This window comes from Cibotium barometz, chromosome 14 (genome assembly GCF_041138505.1).
Source record: "Cibotium barometz isolate CiBa-2024 chromosome 14, ASM4113850v1, whole genome shotgun sequence".
NCBI classification, from domain to species: Eukaryota; Viridiplantae; Streptophyta; class Polypodiopsida; order Cyatheales; family Cibotiaceae; genus Cibotium; species Cibotium barometz.
In genome coordinates this window covers 14,816,302-14,836,537 of record NC_141059.1, presented here as the reverse complement: position 1 = coordinate 14,836,537, position 20,236 = coordinate 14,816,302, and positions in this window count along the sequence as shown.

The following is a 20,236-nucleotide window of genomic DNA, read 5'->3' as shown; positions in this document are numbered from 1 at the left end:
ACTCTTCACTACTATTCACCAATTAACTTCAATAGCATTTAAAAAACCATACCAATTAAGCTTCTCAACTTGAGAGGGGTTGAGAAGAGAGAATCATTGAGAAATTATAGAAAAGATCAAAATTCAATATACTTACCTTATAATTTGCTTGATTCTTTATTCACGGTAGAGGCCCCCAACCAATCAATTGGTTTAGTATGTTGATGGAGCCACCAATGGGGATTGAAGAAAGAGAGAAGTATCAAAAACTAGTGAATTATTAAAGAATTCACAGTTATTGGCTTAGGTAGAGTAGAGTAACAAGGCATAAGACACTATATATTTTAGCTTAGGTGGAGTAGAGTAACAAAGCATAAGACTCTATCTAATTTGGCTTAGGTGGAGTAGAGTAACAAAGCATAAGACACTATCTAATTTGGCTTAGGTGGAGTAGAGTAACAAAGCATAAGACACTATCTAATTTGGCTTAGCTGGAGTAGAGTAACAAAGCATAAGACTCTATATCTTTTTCAACAAGGGGAGGCTTCTATTTATAGGAAAATTTGAGCTCCTAACCAAACAAACTGATTCTAGAATTTTCCAAGTCAGTTTGGTCACTTTTTGACCATTTTTAGGTCAGTTAAGCTAACTTTTTGGAACTAGACTTGAAGGAGGAGAGAAGAGAGATAAAATATCTCAATTTTTATGAGTTTAAAATTTATTCAAGCATGTGAAATATGCACCTCCTTTAAAGAATTCCCCTTCCTTACATATGTGTCATAATGGAATCATTTTAATATTGCTCATAGTTTTTCACTAATAAGCCTTGTACATTTTCAACTCTTCATCTTATGTGAGCATTTAAGGGACTCCCCTTCCTTACATATGTGTCATAATAAAATCATTATTCCCAAAATATCTCATATTTTTAATATTGCTCATAGTTTTTTATTAATAAACCTTGTACATTTTCAACTCTTCATCTTATGTGATATATGCACCTCCTTTAAAGAACTCTCCTTCCTTACATATGTGTCATAATGGAATCATTTTAATATTGCTCATAGTTTTTTACTAATAAACCTTGTACATTTTCAACTCTTCATCTTATGTGAGCATTTAAGGGACTCCCCTTCCTTACATATGTGTCATAATAAAATCATTATTTCCAAAATATCTCATATTTTTAATATAGTTTTTTACTAATAAACCTTGTACATTTTCAACTCTTCACCTCATGTGAGCATTTACTCATTTTTGGGTATTTTCTTTTTTACAATTTGGATTTATCTCCTCCCTACACATGGATTGATGCTATTGGCCCATAGGAACCTTAATTGGACCATAGTCTAAAGATTTATGAAAATCTAGACCCTTAGGCTAAGGTTCTTTATACCTATTTTCAATTAATTCCAATTGCACATTGGAAAATTCTTTTTAAATTTCTGTTTCAGGGGAACTCATCTGAATTATAAGAGATATTTTTCTATCCAAAAATATTCAAAATCTGAATATTCTCTCTCTAGAATATTTTCTCTCTCTAGGTTAAAACAGCCACAAACAAGATCTCTTATATTTCAGAAAAGGAATTGATTACAGGGGAATATACTAGACATCAAAAAGGGGTTGGGGGAGGAATCTTACATTCTACCCCACTTAAAAAACGCGAGATGTCCTCATCTCGCAACTTGGAATAATTTCGCAAGATGCACGAATATGAGACTTAGAGAAAAATCTTAATCACGATTAACCACCAAGAAAAGTCTTAAAGAGAGCAAGATTCAAGATAAGAACAAGATTTAAACTTTATTCATTCTCGGAACTTATACAGTAAAGATAGAGAAACTCTTTACACTTCCATAAGCCCGTCCATCATATGGTCACAAAAGCAGTCCTCACAAGCTGCACAAGTATAGGGTAACTCATCTATGGGAATGATTCTGCTGGTTATTGCCGCACCTATCTCAGTGGTATGAGGTGATCTAACAAAAGGATCTCTGAGAGGCAAGCCAAAAACGGGATAAAGGCATATCTTCTCATGAGGAAGAAAACATGCCAGTAAGAAGACCCGCTCAGAAAACCCAAGATGTCTTGATCTCATGACGCAGTAGTATCGGGGTTCCAATCGCAAAGCTTCAATAACCATGGCCAAGCGGACATTGTTACGAAAGTGCTGCTGACCCCAGGGTGTTACCCTAGTTATGTTTTGATAGGTCCGCCATTTGGTCTGCGCTACAGAAGTTCCTAGGTGAGGAAAAAGTGAGCGCTCATACTGTTCTATAAAGTCTTTCTTCACAGACTCTCTTGCGTCTTGAAGGTGAGAAATCATCAGGGATAAAACTAATTCCTGTTGCCAAGCCATGAAGGAGATTAAGAAAGAAAGGAGATTGATGGGAGTAAGATTACTGTGAGTGATAAGTAAAAGTTACGACTTATATAAAGGAAGGAGCTAGCGTAACCTAGAAGCCAACGGTAACTTGCCACTGAAGTTTTACCGTCTTTCCATGATTTGTGTTTGACACATTTTTCTATAGAAGGCATTAAGAATTTTGAGATGAGGAGATAAAAGAAACTTGTAGGCTGAGTCACCTACTTTCATTGAATTCAAATATAAGGATCACAATATCTGGGGGACAACTTCTTATACTCCCCAAGAGATAAAGAACTTCTTTTGGGCCGTACTCGAATGAAAACCAAAACCTTGGTATCCAAAACACCGATTCTCACTTCTAAACTCATTGTTCTAAATCCTTAAAATAGGCGTGACTCCTGAGAAGTATTCTAGGAAAAGGGTCTTCCTTTTTTAAAGAGAAACTTTCTTTTATTTTAGAGAGGGAATAATTATAAGATCAGAAAGGGAGATTCTTACTCCTGTATACCTCGAAGGCTGGGGAGGAATCTTACATCCTACCCCACTTAAAAAGTGCGAGATGTCCTCATCTCGCAAGGTAGAGGACAACTCTTTTTGTTAAGATCCAATTTTATTCTGGGGTTCCTTATATTCTGGTCAACCCAACAGAATACTGGGATAAATATCCCTTATATAGAACTCATAATTAAATAACAATTCATTCAGATCTTATCATTCATATCTTTAACATGATAATCTTATCATTCATATCTTTAACATGATAATGGTCCATTAGACCGAAAAATTTCCTTCTGAACATTCCTTCACGAGAATTTCAGTTAAGCTAGTCCTCAATTTGACATCCCTTAACTTGATCTAACGATCAAGTATTAACAGTAGCAATCTGACAGCACAACCCACTAATCTCATAGTGATTTGCTGAATTCATTATCATCATTCTAGTTATGAATATCATCACAGGGACTCGTCCCATTCCCCCTCATTGAGGTTTCATTATATTTCAACTAATTTTTAGAAATCAACATTTTCCAATCAGCATTTTCAATCAGAATCCAAATCAATTCATCAATTCTCAAACAGAATTAAAATCATATCAATCACATTCGAAATCATCATCTAGATAGCATTAACGCTTATAATTTCAAGTCTTAGATTTACTCGTATATACTGTCAGTAAAGAGCTGCAGTATACTCTCGGTATATACGGGTAGTCACGGCCCTTGGAATTATAAGGTAAATACCATCATGTCTAGGCCTCAAGCAAGTCAGGGATTTTATATAATTGCGGTACTTCCATTTGAAGACCCAATCACCAAATTACAATTTCAGTTTGAATATCAAATTGTATGAATTATCTCACACAATTATAATCTTTTTGTGTCTTGATAAATTTTTTTATATATTTGTCTTCTCAGTTGATCTTTATTAACCAAATGCTCTGATACCAACTGTAAGATCCTTGTTTCCACCGAGCAACGGATTCGGGTACTTGCAGCGGAAGTAGCGCTTCTCGCGCGAGACAGGGGTCCCACACTCGGGGCCTCGCCCACGGATATCCGGATAAGAGACTAATCCGTCGGTTATTCCAAAACCGAACCCGGAAAAACTTCCTTTACCAGAAAGCACGGGCGATTCCACCAGGATAACTTTTTACTCTAACGTAGTCAAGATCATTTCTGATCGAGATGATCCAATTACATCTATAAGATACTTAGTCAGTTCAAGGAAGAAACTTGCACTTGGATCATTGGGATCAACGCTTTTTTCCCCATTCAAGAGGCACAGCCGTTGATTCCTATCCATAGAACAGTTACTGTTCGGGATTTATTTTTTTTTCTATCGTAAAAACAAAAGTTTGAGTCTCGATTTACGGATCCATCAGTCCAGCCTAACCCCATCCGATCCCATGGGTTAGCCAACCGCCCAACCACTGTAGTGATGGGATCCAATTAAAAATTTGGTTAGGTTTTGTCCTGGGTACCAAGGAAAAGAGTTCCAAGGCCCCCTAGCCGGATGTTCATGCAAAATAAAACTAGTCACACCACTCACACACCCAATATGAAATTGCCTTTTCACAGATTCAACCAGTTTAAAACAATCCTTTAGTAAAGCCATAGTATCACTGATCACCATCTTCCAACTTATCCAGTTGATTCTTAATTTTTCCATCATTCCTTCATCAGAGTATCTATGGCATCATTGGCAACTAGGACGCTCACCACCTGTCCACTCAGGGGCCGTTTCTTAGTTCCTAGCCCTTAATACTCGGCAATATAATCACTTATCAAGATGGACTCTCGTTGAAGATCAGCAAGATCAACCAACGGATCCATATAAGGAGCCATGGACTCATCCATTGAAGACCAGCAAGGTCAATCAACCAGATCCATGCTCGATTTCAGAAAACAACTCCAACTCTGTTCCAATATCTTCCTCGACGCACGCGTGGGTATCCTAGGCGACCCAGAGCCCGAGCACCGTATGGTCAGCACCCTCTAGGATCCTTCGCAGGTGACCTAGCGCTTCACTCATAGGCCGCTTCCTTGGCCCCTCATCCACCGTACCGGAAGCTCACCATTTTAATCGCACCGAGGCTGGTCAAGACCTCGGTCGACCTTGCTACGCGAGACGTCCTTCATTGACTCTCCGTCAGTAGTTGCAACATTATCAGTTAGGTCTCACGACCTTAATCACAAGATAGTCACAATGCTCCCCCAGCAATCTTGACATAAAACAGTCATTTACAAACAGCATTTACAAACAGTTTACAATACAGTTTCTATTTTTACTTTCATTTTTTCACATTATCCCTCATCAATCCACATTACTTATTCCATATTCCATTTATATGTATACTCATCCCATCACATCATTTTCCATCTCAACACTTCATATTCCTTCACATCACATATCGTATATTCACATCCATACATATATCCACATCCACATCCACATTCACATCCATACATCCACATCTACATCTATACATCTATTTTCACATCCACATCTACATCCATACATCTATTTTCACATCCACCTCTACATGCATATTCACATCCATACATCCACATCTATATACGTACATTCTCATCTACATGCATACATCCACATCTCTATGCATACATCCACATCCACATTCACATTCTCCTCATACATCTACATCTACATGCATACATCCACCTCCACATTCACATCCACATCTATACATCTACATCTACATGCATACATCCACCTCCACATCCACATCCACATCTACATCTACATGCATACATCCACCTCCACATCCACATCCACATCTATACATCTACATCTACATGCATACATCCACATCCACATCTATACATCTACATCTACATGCATACATCTACTTCCACATCTATACATCTACATCTACATGCCTACATCTACATCTCCATTCACATCCACATCTATACATCTACATCTACATGCATCCATCCACATCTCTATTTACATCCTCATCTATACATCTACTTCTATATGCATACATCCACATCTCCATGCATACATCCACCTCCACATTCACACTCACATCCATATATCTACATCTACATGCAAACATCCACATCTCCATGCATAATAAAATTCTTTTAATTAATATAGGATGATAGTTCCTAGAATATGGTAGGAAGTCCTCTTTTTATGCTTTGAATGAATTTATTTTATGCGTAATTTCTATAAAAATTTTGCCATAGCTCCGCTACTATGACTGATAAATCTCAATTTTTTTCTAAGGGATAAAGCTTATCATTAAGGAAATAATTAGAATGGTCTCTAATTGGGTCATCAATCCATAATGGATTGAATCATCAATGTGCATAAACTAAAAGCATAGAAAAAAGCCATTAATTTGGCCTCAAGCATAGCTTAATCTTGGATTAAGGAAAAGCTTTATGAAAAGCTTCATTTGGATTGAGAATGAGTCATGAGTATGACCATTTCTTGAGTGAGAGAGAGAAATTACATAAAAACCATTAGAATTTAAACATAAATGGAAATTAACTTCAATAGCATTTATTAAATTATGTAACTCTTCACTACTATTCACCAATTAACTTCAATAGCATTTAAAAAACCATACCAATTAAGCTTCTCAACTTGAGAGGGGTTGAGAAGAGAGAATCATTGAGAAATTATAGAAAAGATCAAAATTCAATATACTTACCTTATAATTTGCTTGATTCTTTATTCACGGTAGAGGCCCCCAACCAATCAATTGGTTTAGTATGTTGATGGAGCCACCAATGGGGATTGAAGAAAGAGAGAAGTATCAAAAACTAGTGAATTATTAAAGAATTCACAGTTCTTGGCTTAGGTAGAGTAGAGTAACAAGGCATAAGACACTATATATTTTAGCTTAGGTGGAGTAGAGTAACAAAGCATAAGACACTATCTAATTTGGCTTAGCTGGAGTAGAGTAACAAAGCATAAGACACTATCTAATTTGGCTTAGCTGGAGTAGAGTAACAAAGCATAAGACTCTATATCTTTTTCAACAAGGGGAGGCTTCTATTTATAGGAGAATTTGAGCTCCTAACCAAACAAACTGATTCTAGAATTTTCCAAGTCAGTTTGGTCACTTTTTGACCATTTTTAGGTCAGTTAAGCTAACTTTTTGGAACTAGACTTGAAGGAGGAGAGAAGAGAGATAAAATATCTCAATTTTTATGAGTTTAAAATTTATTCAAGCATGTGAAATATGCACCTCCTTTAAAGAATTCCCCTTCCTTACATATGTGTCATAATGGAATCATTTTAATATTGCTCATAGTTTTTCACTAATAAGCCTTGTACATTTTCAACTCTTCATCTTATGTGAGCATTTAAGGGACTCCCCTTCCTTACATATGTGTCATAATAAAATCATTATTCCCAAAATATCTCATATTTTTAATATTGCTCATAGTTTTTTATTAATAAACCTTGTACATTTTCAACTCTTCATCTTATGTGAAATATGCACCTCCTTTAAAGAACTCTCCTTCCTTACATATGTGTCATAATGGAATCATTTTAATATTGCTCATAGTTTTTTACTAATAAACCTTGTACATTTTCAACTCTTCATCTTATGTGAGCATTTAAGGGACTCCCCTTCCTTACATATGTGTCATTGTAAGATTCCTCCCCCAACCCCTTTTTGATGTCTAGTATCTTCCCCTGTAATCAACCCTCTTCAGAAATATAAAGACCTTGTTTCTATCTGTTTTAGCCTAGAGAGAGAAAAATATTCTAGAGAGAGAATATTCAGATTTTGAATATTTTTGGATAGAAAAATATCTCTTATAATTCAGATGAGTTCCCCTGAAATAGAAATTCAAAAAGAATTTTCCAATGTGCAATTGGAATTAATTGGAAATAGGTATAAAGAACCTTAGTCTAAGGGTCTAGATTTTCAGAAATCTTTAGACTATGGTCCAATTAAGGTTCCTATGGGCCAATAGCATCAATCCATGTGTAGGGAAGAGATAAATCCAAATTTGTAAAAAAGAAGATACCCAAAAATGAGTAAATGCTCACATAAGGTGAAGAGTTGAAAATGTACAAGGTTTATTAGTAAAAAACTATGAGCAATATTAAAAATATGAGATATTTTGGGTATCCAAAAATGAGTAAATGCTCACATAAGATGAAGAGTTGAAAATGTACAAGGTTTATTAGTAAAAAACTATGAGCAATATTAAAATGATGCCATTATGACACATATGTAAGGAAGGGGAATTCTTTAAAGGAGGTGCATATTTCACATAAGATGAAGAGTTGAAAATGTACAAGGTTTATTAGTAAAAAACTATGAGCAATATTAAAATGATTCCATTATGACACATATGTAAGGAAGGGGAATTCTTTAAAGGAGGTGCATATTTCACATAAGATGAAGAGTTGAAAATGTACAAGGTTTATTAGTAAAAAAAAACTATGAGCAATATTAAAATGATTCCATTATGACACATATGTAAGGAAGGGGAGTTCTTTAAAGGAGGTGCATATTTCACATGCTTGAATGAGTTTTAAACTCATAAAAATTGAGATATTTCATCTCTCCTCTCTCCTCATTCAAGTCTAGTTCCAAAAAGTTAGCTTAACTGACCTAAAAATGGTCAAATATTGACCAAACTGATTTAGAAAATTCTAGAATCAGTTTGTTTGGTTAGGAGCCCAATTTTTCCTATAAATAGAAGCCTCCCCCTTGTTGAAAAATAGTTAGTGTTTATGCATCGTTACTCTACTCCACCTAAGCCAAGAACTGTGAATTCATTTAATAATTCACTAGTTTTTGGAGCTTCCCTCTTTCTTCAATCCCCATTAGTCGCTCCATCAACATACTTAACCAATTGATTGGTTGGGGGCCTCTACCGTGAACAAAGAATCAAGCAAGTTGTAAGGTAATTAGTGAATATTGATCTTTCTATAATTTCTCAATGTTTCTCTCTTCTCAACCCCTCTCAAGCTTGAGAAGTTTAATTGGTATGGTTTTTTTTTTAAATACTATTGAAGTTTGAATAGTAGTGAAGAGTTACATAAGTTAATAAATGCTATTGAAGTTAATTTTCATTTATGTTTAAATTCTAATGATTTTTATGTAAATTCTCTCTCTCACTCAAGAAATGGTCATACTCATGACCCGTTCTCAATCCAAATCAAGCTTTTCATAAAGCTTTTCCTTAACCCAAGATTAAGCTATGCTTGAGGCCAATTTAATGGCTTTTTTCTATGCTTTTAGTTTATGTATATTGATGATTCAATCCACTATAGATTAATGATCCAATTAGAGATCATTTTAATTATTTTCTTAATGATAAACTTTATCCCTTAGAAAAAATTGAGATTTATCAGTCATAGCAGCGGAGCTATGGCAAAATTTTTATAAAAATTATGCATAAAATAATTTCATTCAAAGCATAAAAAGAGGACTTCCTACCATATTCTAGGAATTATCATCCTAGATTAATTGAAAGAATGGAGAAATTGAATTTTAATATCATGCATAAAGGATAATTTTTTTATATCAAAAGTGTTACTTTTATCATTTTTAATTTTCATGCATAGAAGTATGCATAAAGGAAAAAAAATTTATATCAAAAGTGTTACTTTTATCATATTGGATTTCATGCATAGAGGTATGCATAAAAGTTGAATATTTTATTATAAAAGTGTTACTTTTAGCATAATTGAATTTCATGCATAGAGGTATGCATAAAAGATATGGGAAGTGATAAGATATGATAAGATGCATGTGGATGTGGATGTGGATGTATGAATGTGGATGTATGGATGTGAATGTGGATGTGGATGTGGATGTATGAATGTGGATGTATGGATGTGGATGTGGATGTATGAATGTGGATGTATGGATGTGAATGTGGATGTGGATGTGGATGTATGAATGTGGATGTATGGATGTATGAATGTGGATGTATGGATGTGAATGAGGATGTAGATGTGGATGCATGGATGTAAATGTGGATGTGGATGTATGGATGTATGCATGTAGATGTGGATGCATGAATGTGGATGTATGGATGTGAATGAGGATATAGATGTGGATGTATGGATGTGAATGTACATGTAGATAAAGATGTATATATGTGAATGGGAATGTGGATGTGGATGTATGTATGCATGTGGATGTGGATATGGATGTGTATGTATGAATGTGGATATGGGATGTGGAGGTATAAATGAGGATGTGAAAATGGAGATAAGCATGTAGATGTGGATGCATGAATGTGGATGTATGGATGTGAATGAGGATATAGATGTGGATGTATGGATGTGAATGTGCATGTAGATATGGATGTATATATGTGAATGGGAATGTGGATGTGGATGTATGTATGCATGTGGATGTGGATATGGATGTGTATGTATGAATGTGGATATGGGATGTGGATGTATAAATGAGGATGTGAAAATGGAGATAAGCATGTAGATGTGGATGCATGAATGTGGATGTATGGATGTGAATGAGGATATAGATGTGGATGTATGGATGTGAATGTGCATGTAGATATGGATGTATATATGTGAATGGGAATGTGGATGTGGATGTATGTATGCATGTGGATGTGGATATGGATGTGTATGTATGAATGTGGATATGGGATGTGGATGTATAAATGAGGATGTGAAAATGGAGATAAGCATGTAGATGTGGATGTATGGATGTGAATGTGGATGTGGATGTGGATGTATGAATGTGGATGTATGGATGTGAATGAGGATGTGGATGTGGATGCATGGATGTAAATGTGGATGTGTATGTATGGATGTAGGCATGTAGATGTGGATGCATGAATGTCGATGTATGGATGTGAACGAGGATATAGATGTGGATGTATGGATGTGATTGTGCATGTAGATATGGATGTATATATGTGAATGGGAATGTGGATGTGGATGTATGTATGCATGTGGATGTGGATATGGATGTGTATGTATGAATGTGGATATGGGATGTGGATGTATAAATGAGGATGTGAAAATGGAGATAAGCATGTAGATGTGGATGTATGGATGTGAATGTGGATGTGGATGTGGATGTATGAATGTGGATGTATGGATGTGAATGAGGATGTGGATGTGGATGCATGGATGTAAATATGGATGTGTATGTATGGATGTAGGCATGTAGATGTGGATGCATGAATGTCGATGTATGGATGTGAACGAGGATATAGATGTGGATGTATGGATGTGAATGTGCATGTAGATATGGATGTATAGATGTGAATGAGAATGTGGATGTGGATGTGGATGTATGTATGTATGTATGTGGATGTGGATGTATGAATGAGGACGTGATAATGAATGTATGCATGTGGATGTGGATATGGATGTGTATGTATGAATGCGGATATGGATGTGGATATGGATGTGTATGTATGAATGTGGATATGGGATGTGGATGTATAAATGAGGATGTGAAAATGGAGATAAGCATGTAGATGTGGATGTATGGATGTGAATGTGGATGTGGATGTGGATGTATGGATGTGGATATGGATGTGAATATATGATATGTGATGTGAAGGAATCTGAAGTGAAGAGATGGAAAATGATATGATTGGATGAGTACACATATAAATGAAATGTGGAATAAGTAATGTGGATTGCATGAGGGATAATGTGGAAAAATGAGAGTTAATATAGAAATTGTATTTGTAAACTGTTTGTAAATGCTGTTTGTAAATGGCTGGTCAAGACCTCGGTCGACCTTGCTACGCGAGACGTCCTTCATTGACTCTCCGTCAGCAGTTGCAACATTATCAGTTAGGTCTCACGACCTTAATCACAAGATAGTCACAATGCTCCCCCAGCAATCTTGACATAAAACAGTCATCAAACAGTACATTTACAAACAGCATTTACAAAACTTTTACCAATTACAGTTGGCTACTTTTATTTTCACATTATCCTCATCCACATTACTTTTATTCCATATTCCATTTATATTCACCAACACTTCATATTCCTTCACCAATACGTATATTCACATCCATACTTTATCCACATCCACATCCACATTCACATCCATACATCCACATCTACATCCATACATCTATTTTCACATCCACATCTACATCCATACATCTATTTTCACATCCACCTCTACATGCATATTCACATCCATACATCCACATCTATATACGTACATTCTCATCTACATGCATACATCCACATCTCTATGCATACATCCACATCCACATTCACATTCTCCTCATACATCTACATCTACATGCATACATCCACCTCCACATTCACATCCACATCTATACATCTACATCTACATGCATACATCCACCTCCACATCCACATCCACATCTACATCTACATGCATACATCCACCTCCACATCCACATCCACATCTATACATCTACATCTACATGCATACATCCACATCCACATCTATACATCTACATCTACATGCATACATCTACTTCCATATCTATACATCTACATCTACATGCCTACATCTACATCTCCATTCACATCCACATCTATACATTTACATCTACATGCATCCATCCACATCTCTATTTACATCCTCATCTATACATCTACTTCTATATGCATACATCCACATCTCCATGCATACATCCACCTCCACATTCACACTCACATCCATACATCTACATCTACATGCAAACATCCACATCTCCATGCATAATAAAATTCTTTTAATTAATATAGGACGATAGTTCCTAGAATATGGTAGGAAGTCCTCTTTTTATGCTTTGAATGAATTTATTTTATGCGTAATTTCTATAAAAATTTTGCCATAGCTCCGCTATTATGACTGATAAATCTCAATTTTTTTCTAAGGGATAAAGCTTATCATTAAGGAAATAATTAGAATGGTCTCTAATTGGGTCATCAATCCATAATGGATTGAATCATCAATGTGCATAAACTAAAAGCATAGAAAAAAGCCATTAATTTGGCCTCAAGCATAGCTTAATCTTGGATTAAGGAAAAGCTTTATGAAAAGCTTCATTTGGATTGAGAATGAGTCATGAGTATGACCATTTCTTGAGTGAGAGAGAGAAATTACATAAAAACCATTAGAATTTAAACATAAATGGAAATTAACTTCAATAGCATTTATTAAATTATGTAACTCTTCACTACTATTCACCAATTAACTTCAATAGCATTTAAAAAACCATACCAATTAAGCTTCTCAACTTGAGAGGGGTTGAGAAGAGAGAATCATTGAGAAATTATAGAAAAGATCAAAATTCAATATACTTACCTTATAATTTGCTTGATTCTTTATTCACGGTAGAGGCCCCCAACCAATCAATTGGTTTAGTATGTTGATGGAGCCACCAATGGGGATTGAAGAAAGAGAGAAGTATCAAAAACTAGTGAATTATTAAAGAATTCACAGTTATTGGCTTAGGTAGAGTAGAGTAACAAGGCATAAGACACTATATATTTTAGCTTAGGTGGAGTAGAGTAACAAAGCATAAGACTCTATCTAATTTGGCTTAGGTGGAGTAGAGTAACAAAGCATAAGACACTATCTAATTTGGCTTAGGTGGAGTAGAGTAACAAAGCATAAGACACTATCTAATTTGGCTTAGCTGGAGTAGAGTAACAAAGCATAAGACTCTATATCTTTTTCAACAAGGGGAGGCTTCTATTTATAGGAAAATTTGAGCTCCTAACCAAACAAACTGATTCTAGAATTTTCCAAGTCAGTTTGGTCACTTTTTGACCATTTTTAGGTCAGTTAAGCTAACTTTTTGGAACTAGACTTGAAGGAGGAGAGAAGAGAGATAAAATATCTCAATTTTTATGAGTTTAAAATTTATTCAAGCATGTGAAATATGCACCTCCTTTAAAGAATTCCCCTTCCTTACATATGTGTCATAATGGAATCATTTTAATATTGCTCATAGTTTTTCACTAATAAGCCTTGTACATTTTCAACTCTTCATCTTATGTGAGCATTTAAGGGACTCCCCTTCCTTACATATGTGTCATAATAAAATCATTATTCCCAAAATATCTCATATTTTTAATATTGCTCATAGTTTTTTATTAATAAACCTTGTACATTTTCAACTCTTCATCTTATGTGATATATGCACCTCCTTTAAAGAACTCTCCTTCCTTACATATGTGTCATAATGGAATCATTTTAATATTGCTCATAGTTTTTTACTAATAAACCTTGTACATTTTCAACTCTTCATCTTATGTGAGCATTTAAGGGACTCCCCTTCCTTACATATGTGTCATAATAAAATCATTATTTCCAAAATATCTCATATTTTTAATATAGTTTTTTACTAATAAACCTTGTACATTTTCAACTCTTCACCTCATGTGAGCATTTACTCATTTTTGGGTATTTTCTTTTTTACAATTTGGATTTATCTCCTCCCTACACATGGATTGATGCTATTGGCCCATAGGAACCTTAATTGGACCATAGTCTAAAGATTTATGAAAATCTAGACCCTTAGGCTAAGGTTCTTTATACCTATTTTCAATTAATTCCAATTGCACATTGGAAAATTCTTTTTAAATTTCTGTTTCAGGGGAACTCATCTGAATTATAAGAGATATTTTTCTATCCAAAAATATTCAAAATCTGAATATTCTCTCTCTAGAATATTTTCTCTCTCTAGGTTAAAACAGCCACAAACAAGATCTCTTATATTTCAGAAAAGGAATTGATTACAGGGGAATATACTAGACATCAAAAAGGGGTTGGGGGAGGAATCTTACATTCTACCCCACTTAAAAAACGCGAGATGTCCTCATCTCGCAACTTGGAATAATTTCGCAAGATGCACGAATATGAGACTTAGAGAAAAATCTTAATCACGATTAACCACCAAGAAAAGTCTTAAAGAGAGCAAGATTCAAGATAAGAACAAGATTTAAACTTTATTCATTCTCGGAACTTATACAGTAAAGATAGAGAAACTCTTTACACTTCCATAAGCCCGTCCATCATATGGTCACAAAAGCAGTCCTCACAAGCTGCACAAGTATAGGGTAACTCATCTATGGGAATGATTCTGCTGGTTATTGCCGCACCTATCTCAGTGGTATGAGGTGATCTAACAAAAGGATCTCTGAGAGGCAAGCCAAAAACGGGATAAAGGCATATCTTCTCATGAGGAAGAAAACATGCCAGTAAGAAGACCCGCTCAGAAAACCCAAGATGTCTTGATCTCATGACGCAGTAGTATCGGGGTTCCAATCGCAAAGCTTCAATAACCATGGCCAAGCGGACATTGTTACGAAAGTGCTGCTGACCCCAGGGTGTTACCCTAGTTATGTTTTGATAGGTCCGCCATTTGGTCTGCGCTACAGAAGTTCCTAGGTGAGGAAAAAGTGAGCGCTCATACTGTTCTATAAAGTCTTTCTTCACAGACTCTCTTGCGTCTTGAAGGTGAGAAATCATCAGGGATAAAACTAATTCCTGTTGCCAAGCCATGAAGGAGATTAAGAAAGAAAGGAGATTGATGGGAGTAAGATTACTGTGAGTGATAAGTAAAAGTTACGACTTATATAAAGGAAGGAGCTAGCGTAACCTAGAAGCCAACGGTAACTTGCCACTGAAGTTTTACCGTCTTTCCATGATTTGTGTTTGACACATTTTTCTATAGAAGGCATTAAGAATTTTGAGATGAGGAGATAAAAGAAACTTGTAGGCTGAGTCACCTACTTTCATTGAATTCAAATATAAGGATCACAATATCTGGGGGACAACTTCTTATACTCCCCAAGAGATAAAGAACTTCTTTTGGGCCGTACTCGAATGAAAACCAAAACCTTGGTATCCAAAACACCGATTCTCACTTCTAAACTCATTGTTCTAAATCCTTAAAATAGGCGTGACTCCTGAGAAGTATTCTAGGAAAAGGGTCTTCCTTTTTTAAAGAGAAACTTTCTTTTATTTTAGAGAGGGAATAATTATAAGATCAGAAAGGGAGATTCTTACTCCTGTATACCTCGAAGGCTGGGGAGGAATCTTACATCCTACCCCACTTAAAAAGTGCGAGATGTCCTCATCTCGCAAGGTAGAGGACAACTCTTTTTGTTAAGATCCAATTTTATTCTGGGGTTCCTTATATTCTGGTCAACCCAACAGAATACTGGGATAAATATCCCTTATATAGAACTCATAATTAAATAACAATTCATTCAGATCTTATCATTCATATCTTTAACATGATAATGGTCCATTAGACCGAAAAATTTCCTTCTGAACATTCCTTCACGAGAATTTCAGTTAAGCTAGTCCTCAATTTGACATCCCTTAACTTGATCTAACGATCAAGTATTAACAGTAGCAATCTGACAGCACAACCCACTAATCTCATAGTGATTTGCTGAATTCATTATCATCATTCTAGTTATGAATATCATCACAGGGACTCGTCCCATTCCCCCTCATTGAGGTTTCATTATATTTCAACTAATTTTTAGAAATCAACATTTTCCAATCAGCATTTTCAATCAGAATCCAAATCAATTCATCAATTCTCAAACAGAATTAAAATCATATCAATCACATTCGAAATCATCATCTAGATAGCATTAACGCTTATAATTTCAAGTCTTAGATTTACTCGTATATACTGTCAGTAAAGAGCTGCAGTATACTCTCGGTATATACGGGTAGTCACGGCCCTTGGAATTATAAGGTAAATACCATCATGTCTAGGCCTCAAGCAAGTCAGGGATTTTATATAATTGCGGTACTTCCATTTGAAGACCCAATTACCAAATTACAATTTCAGTTTGAATATCAAATTGTATGAATTATCTCACACAATTATAATCTTTTTGTGTCTTGATAAATTTTTGATATATTTGTCTTCTCAGTTGATCTTTATTAACCAAATGCTCTGATACCAACTGTAAGATCCCTGTTCCCACGAGGTTCCCACCGAGCAACGGATTCGGGTACTTGCAGCGGAAGTAGCGCTTCTCGTGCGAGACAGGGGTCCCACACTCGGGGCCTCGCCCACGGATATCTGGATAAGAGACTAATCCGTCGGTTATTCCAAAACCGAACCCGGAAAAACTTCCTTTACCAGAAAGCACGGGCGATTCCACCAGGATAACTTTTTACTCTAACGTAGTCAAGATCATTTCTGATCGAGATGATCCAATTACATCTATAAGATACTTAGTCAGTTCAAGGAAGAAACTTGCACTTGGATCATTGGGATCAACGCTTTTTTCCCCATTCAAGAGGCACAGCCGTTGATTCCTATCCATAGAACAGTTACTGTTCGGGATTTATTTTTTTTTCTATCGTAAAAACAAAAGTTTGAGTCTCGATTTACGGATCCATCAGTCCAGCCTAACCCCATCCGATCCCATGGGTTAGCCAACCGCCCAACCACTGTAGTGATGGGATCCAATTAAAGATTTGGTTAGGTTTTGTCCCGGGTACCAAGGAAAAGAGTTCCAAGGTCCCCTAGCTGGATGTTCATGCAAAATAAAACTAGTCACACCACTCACACACCCAATATGAAATTGCCTTTTCACAGATTCAACCAGTTTAAAACAATCCTTTAGTAAAGCCATAGTATCACTGATCACCATCTTCCAACTTATCCAGTTGATTCTTAATTTTTCCATCATTCCTTCATCAGAGTATCTATGGCATCATTGGCAACTAGGACGCTCACCACCTGTCCACTCAGGGGCCGTTTCTTAGTTCCTAGCCCTTAATACTCGGCAATATAATCACTTATCAAGATGGACTCTCGTTGAAGATCAGCAAGATCAACCAACGGATCCATATAAGGAGCCATGGACTCATCCATTGAAGACCAGCAAGGTCAATCAACCAGATCCATGCTCGATTTCAGAAAACAACTCCAACTCTGTTCCAATATCTTCCTCGACGCACGCGTGGGTATCCTAGGCGACCCAGAGCCCGAGCACCGTATGGTCAGCACCCTCTAGGATCCTTCGCAGGTGACCTAGCGCTTCACTCATAGGCCGCTTCCTTGGCCCCTCATCCACCGTACCGGAAGCTCACCATTTTAATCGCACCGAGGCTGGTCAAGACCTCGGTCGACCTTGCTACGCGAGACGTCCTTCATTGACTCTCCGTCAGTAGTTGCAACATTATCAGTTAGGTCTCACGACCTTAATCACAAGATAGTCACAATGCTCCCCCAGCAATCTTGACATAAAACAGTCATTTACAAACAGCATTTACAAACAGTTTACAATACAGTTTCTATTTTTACTTTCATTTTTTCACATTATCCCTCATCAATCCACATTACTTATTCCATATTCCATTTATATGTATACTCATCCCATCACATCATTTTCCATCTCAACACTTCATATTCCTTCACATCACATATCGTATATTCACATCCATACATATATCCACATCCACATCCACATTCACATCCATACATCCACATCTACATCTATACATCTATTTTCACATCCACATCTACATCCATACATCTATTTTCACATCCACCTCTACATGCATATTCACATCCATACATCCACATCTATATACGTACATTCTCATCTACATGCATACATCCACATCTCTATGCATACATCCACATCCACATTCACATTCTCCTCATACATCTACATCTACATGCATACATCCACCTCCACATTCACATCCACATCTATACATCTACATCTACATGCATACATCCACCTCCACATCCACATCCACATCTACATCTACATGCATACATCCACCTCCACATCCACATCCACATCTATACATCTACATCTACATGCATACATCCACATCCACATCTATACATCTACATCTACATGCATACATCTACTTCCACATCTATACATCTACATCTACATGCCTACATCTACATCTCCATTCACATCCACATCTATACATCTACATCTACATGCATCCATCCACATCTCTATTTACATCCTCATCTATACATCTACTTCTATATGCATACATCCACATCTCCATGCATACATCCACCTCCACATTCACACTCACATCCATATATCTACATCTACATGCAAACATCCACATCTCCATGCATAATAAAATTCTTTTAATTAATATAGGATGATAGTTCCTAGAATATGGTAGGAAGTCCTCTTTTTATGCTTTGAATGAATTTATTTTATGCGTAATTTCTATAAAAATTTTGCCATAGCTCCGCTACTATGACTGATAAATCTCAATTTTTTTCTAAGGGATAAAGCTTATCATTAAGGAAATAATTAGAATGGTCTCTAATTGGGTCATCAATCCATAATGGATTGAATCATCAATGTGCATAAACTAAAAGCATAGAAAAAAGCCATTAATTTGGCCTCAAGCATAGCTTAATCTTGGATTAAGGAAAAGCTTTATGAAAAGCTTCATTTGGATTGAGAATGAGTCATGAGTATGACCATTTCTTGAGTGAGAGAGAGAAATTACATAAAAACCATTAGAATTTAAACATAAATGGAAATTAACTTCAATAGCATTTATTAAATTATGTAACTCTTCACTACTATTCACCAATTAACTTCAATAGCATTTAAAAAACCATACCAATTAAGCTTCTCAACTTGAGAGGGGTTGAGAAGAGAGAATCATTGAGAAATTATAGAAAAGATCAAAATTCAATATACTTACCTTATAATTTGCTTGATTCTTTATTCACGGTAGAGGCCCCCAACCAATCAATTGGTTTAGTATGTTGATGGAGCCACCAATGGGGATTGAAGAAAGAGAGAAGTATCAAAAACTAGTGAATTATTAAAGAATTCACAGTTCTTGGCTTAGGTAGAGTAGAGTAACAAGGCATAAGACACTATATATTTTAGCTTAGGTGGAGTAGAGTAACAAAGCATAAGACACTATCTAATTTGGCTTAGCTGGAGTAGAGTAACAAAGCATAAGACACTATCTAATTTGGCTTAGCTGGAGTAGAGTAACAAAGCATAAGACTCTATATCTTTTTCAACAAGGGGAGGCTTCTATTTATAGGAGAATTTGAGCTCCTAACCAAACAAACTGATTCTAGAATTTTCCAAGTCAGTTTGGTCACTTTTTGACCATTTTTAGGTCAGTTAAGCTAACTTTTTGGAACTAGACTTGAAGGAGGAGAGAAGAGAGATAAAATATCTCAATTTTTATGAGTTTAAAATTTATTCAAGCATGTGAAATATGCACCTCCTTTAAAGAATTCCCCTTCCTTACATATGTGTCATAATGGAATCATTTTAATATTGCTCATAGTTTTTCACTAATAAGCCTTGTACATTTTCAACTCTTCATCTTATGTGAGCATTTAAGGGACTCCCCTTCCTTACATATGTGTCATAATAAAATCATTATTCCCAAAATATCTCATATTTTTAATATTG